The sequence below is a fragment of the Dendrobium catenatum genome, unplaced genomic scaffold (assembly GCF_001605985.2).
Source record: "Dendrobium catenatum unplaced genomic scaffold, ASM160598v2 fragScaff_scaffold_621, whole genome shotgun sequence".
Taxonomy (NCBI): domain Eukaryota; kingdom Viridiplantae; phylum Streptophyta; class Magnoliopsida; order Asparagales; family Orchidaceae; genus Dendrobium; species Dendrobium catenatum.
The window spans coordinates 3,303,335-3,307,501 of NW_021319083.1; the positions used below are offsets into that span (position 1 = coordinate 3,303,335).

At 39.1% G+C, this 4,167-nt stretch overlaps 1 pseudogene; it reads left to right on the forward strand.

The window, feature by feature from the left end:
- The first annotated feature begins 1,422 nt into the window (after positions 1-1,422).
- LOC114579734 lies at positions 1,423-2,599 on the forward strand (annotated as a pseudogene).
- The last annotated feature ends 1,568 nt before the right edge of the window (positions 2,600-4,167 follow it).

Genomic DNA, 4,167 nt, shown 5'->3' on the forward strand with positions numbered 1-4,167 from the left:
TATTTTAATTAATAGGTATTTTTCATGTTAATAGCCCGTCCTTTTATATTAGCACCTATGCGGAGCATATTAAGAAAATTATAGCATATTATATTAATGTAGTTCATTACATAAGCTGCTAGCTAATTATATTTTTAGGCTATAAATTAGATACTTAGCTAACTTTAATTATAAAATTAAATATAATGTTGATTAGAGATTTTAAACTAATCGAGCGAGCTTGAGTCACCACAAGCTTCAGCTTGATTAATTAGCGGAGTTCAAGGTCGTAGCTCAAGTCGACTTGTATTTAATGCAAGAGAGAAAATAATTATAATTCAAGTAATTATTATAATAAATTATAAAAAATAAGAAATTTGAAGAGATAAAAAAATAATGAAATCACTTGATAAATAAAATGAGATATGATTTCTAAATATTTTAATAGTTTATATTCAAATTTTTGTATACTAATATATTTTAAGTGTATTTTTTATAATATTATTTAAATGAGCAGCTGCAAGCTAACGGATCGAGTTTAAAGTAGCCCAAATTTAACTTGTTCGCACATGAGCTTGGCTCAAACCCATTTCTTAGCTGCCGAGCTGACTCATTAGTCAGTTGCTTTAACAACTCTATTAAGTTATTTATATATATATATATATAATTATATAATATAATATTATATATATATTATATATATAATATATATATATATATATAATATATATATATAATATTTTACTAAAGTTAATTCATGTAAATACCCTTTAAAAAAATGTATTCAAAGATTTATTTTAATTTTAAAGAAACTCAAATATTCTATATTTTTAATATAAATTTTAAATGAAGGTAAGTTAATTAAAATTTATAAATTTGTAAATTATAATTTCATTTTTTTTTTTAAAGAACGGACTTTTGACCCAGATTTCTTTTCACACGCGGTCGCCGCCGCTCCCACGCTGCGGGTTCAGACGAGCTATTTCCGTCAAATCTTAAACCGTTTGATCCTAAATTCCAACGGTGATTAACGCATTTGCCGCTCATGGGAATTTAATCTGGCGAGTAGCGAAAGGTAGAGAAGGACCGCGCACGCGCGAAGCCGTTCAATACTTCCCCGCCGCAGTCTATCTAGCACGTGCGCAACCGGTCGCCCTTCACCACGGAACCGGTTACCGCTCAACGCTGACCCACCGTAATGCCGTATGAAAGCGCCGACCGGCATCCTTGCGAGCAGCGTCGCGCACCATTTATTGCACTCCACCACGTGGCTCCGTACGGTGTCACGCCTACTGCCGGTCTCATCTCGGCCTTAAAAACCATAAAGAGAAACCTCACTCCTTTTCTCCTACGCCTCACTCCCCTCTCTCCTCTCTCTCTCTTCTGAAATTCTCCGCGTTTCTTCTGTCAGAGGCTACAAAGCTCAAAAAACCCTACAAGGAGAGGTAGAGTCGAGGAGTTAGTATGAGAAAGGAGTGATGATGACGGAGAAGATTGAAGAAAAGTTGGATTTTATGACGGGGGCGATCTCTCCCTTCTCCCTCGACGCGATTGAACCCTCTTTTGGAGGAGGATTCTTCGACCTCGCGCCGACATCGACGCCGGCGACCGTGGATCCTTCGGCTTCGGTCGACCTCCTCGGCATACACGATCTTCCCAAGTTCTGCTCGACACTGAGTTCATATGGAGCTTCCGCCGTCTCAGCTCTAGAATCATCGGGAGACACAAAACTTCCCGGCGACGCCGAACTCGTCTTCAATCTCTTCATCCTCATCCGAGCCCTCCCGGACGCCGATCCGACGATGCCGGCATCCAATCCTTCCGGAGGCTGAAGACGAATCCGCCGAGCATGACAGGCGAAGAAGATGTAAGCATTCTAGTTCGATCGATTTAGAAGGAGTACGTTGATCGAGATGGTTTTAATTTCTTACATTCTGATATTTTTTTCGGTTTAAAGGGGATCATCGGATTCGAAGGGAAGGAAGAAGAAAGGGCAAAAGCGCCAGAGGAGCCACGATTTGCGTTTCTGACGAAGAGCGAGGTCGATCATCTCGAAGATGGTTATCGCTGGCGGAAGTACGGCCAGAAGGCCGTAAAGAATAGCCCCTTCCCAGGTCTTTATTTACTAACTCTCTTCTCTGCATGCCACTCCAGCGGCGCTTAATTTGTTCTGAAATTTAAGGGTACTATGGTCATTCAAATGCAGGAGCTACTACCGCTGTACGAGCGCTCTCTGCGGCGTGAAGAGAGAGTTGGAACGTTCCTCCAACGATCCATCGGTGGTGGTCACCACCTACGAAGGCCAGCACACTCACCCAAGCCCAATAATTCCACGTGGCAACCACCATTTCTCCGCCCCATCGCCGGAGCTGGTCGATCTCCACCGCTTCCAGCTTCAAAGCTCTTATGTGCTCTCATCCCAGCCGTCGAATTTCCATCCAGTCGTCACCGCGGCTCCACCGTCGTTTCCGCCGCCGGCGCCGCGGCCTATTCCTGTACTGGATTCGGCGAGCGTACTTACTGTGATTCTGCGACGGGGATCGGGCTACGAGATCACGGACTCTTACAAGATTTTAATCCATCAGATGTCATGATTGAAAAGGGAGCAGTAGATATGTAGACGGCGGTGATTCACCGCTTAACCGCCGGATTTGCGTAGGTTGATCCATCGATGATTTATTCCTTTGGGTTTTTTTTCCTATGGATTGATTACTTCTAACTTATACATTGCACTTGGACTTCTTCTTCTTCTTCTGAACCCATGTACCCTTACCATGTATAATTATCAGCTATTTTTTTCTTCTTAATTTCTTCGCTTGCTAGCTTAGAAATTTATAGTTTTTTTATTCTTCAACGTTGTGCTCATTCAAAATTTTATTTTTTTTCTTTTTTTATTCTTTCTTTCTAATATTAGCATGGAAAAGTTCGATTTTTTTTTTTTTAATTCCCTCCCGTTCTTACTTACACTATTGCTAATATTTCTTTTCTGTGGGAGTGCAACCCTGAAGCAAACTTCAAAAAATGACAATACTTTCATGTTTTATAAGTACTGTGTAAGGTCTAGGGTTAGGGTTTAATAGGAATGACGGACTGAAGAGGGCAACAATAGATTATTATTTTACCAATTTTATGTTGAGCTTAATTAGTGTGCTTCACCTGTACGTCTTCTTTAAGAGCCCACAGTCCAGAGCTTACCAAATGATCTTTGAGGGCAAGATGGAAAGACATAAAGCTCCAGATCGAGATCTTCCTTCATGATGAATTTCAGTAAGTTTAAATATTGGCATGAAGCAGCTTAATTGCTTTCTATTTACTGTCATCCTTCTCCCTCTGCCTGCTCAACTTCTTCTTCATTTTAGTTTGTTGATTATTCTATGGCTGTCCATTTCTCATCTCCATCTACATGCAAGAGTAGAATCTCTTCAGATCTTTATACATCTTATTGCTGAACAATATAGAGTTAATGTGATTACTTGTGTGTTCATTATAACCAAACTAAACAAACCCTCACACTATATACTACAATTATTGAACTATTACCATCTAATCCATTAAAAAATCTTATCTTTGAAAGAAAAAAAAAATTTTTTTGAGACTGTAGCAGTAGATATTTAAGGAAATGGGTGTTGTCCTTTTGATTGAGATGGGGTATAGTTGGTGATAAGGAATGTTGGGGGGAGGAGTAAATGAACTTACCGTTATGGCTAAGCATGACATTTTCATACGGTGTAATTTAAGGAAGGAGAATGAAACTAGAGAACAATAAGGGAAGGTAGCTATGAGTAGCTGCAACTGTTCAAAGAGAGGTATAGACACAACTTTTTTCCTTAGCAAGCTAGCTTTTGTCCATTACCAGTACACACACGCCCATTCCCCCCCACGTAGGCTTAGGCCTAAAACAACAATGAAAAACTTTTATTATTATTTCTTTTAAATTAGTGAATGATTCTCTATGAAAATTGAAAAGTCTGGTTTTTGTGATTCAGGCTTCGTTTGGGATGGCATTTTTTAGTACAAAATTTATATTTTGATATTAAAAAATTGTTTTAAAAAGCAGAAAGAAAGCCGTCCTAAACAAAGCCTCAGTCCTTCAATTTTCTTCTCTATTAATGGATGTTTCTTCTTTATGGTGGAAGCGATCTACTTAAATTTGATTGTAGAAGTTAACAACTGAGCCTTGCTTTAGCT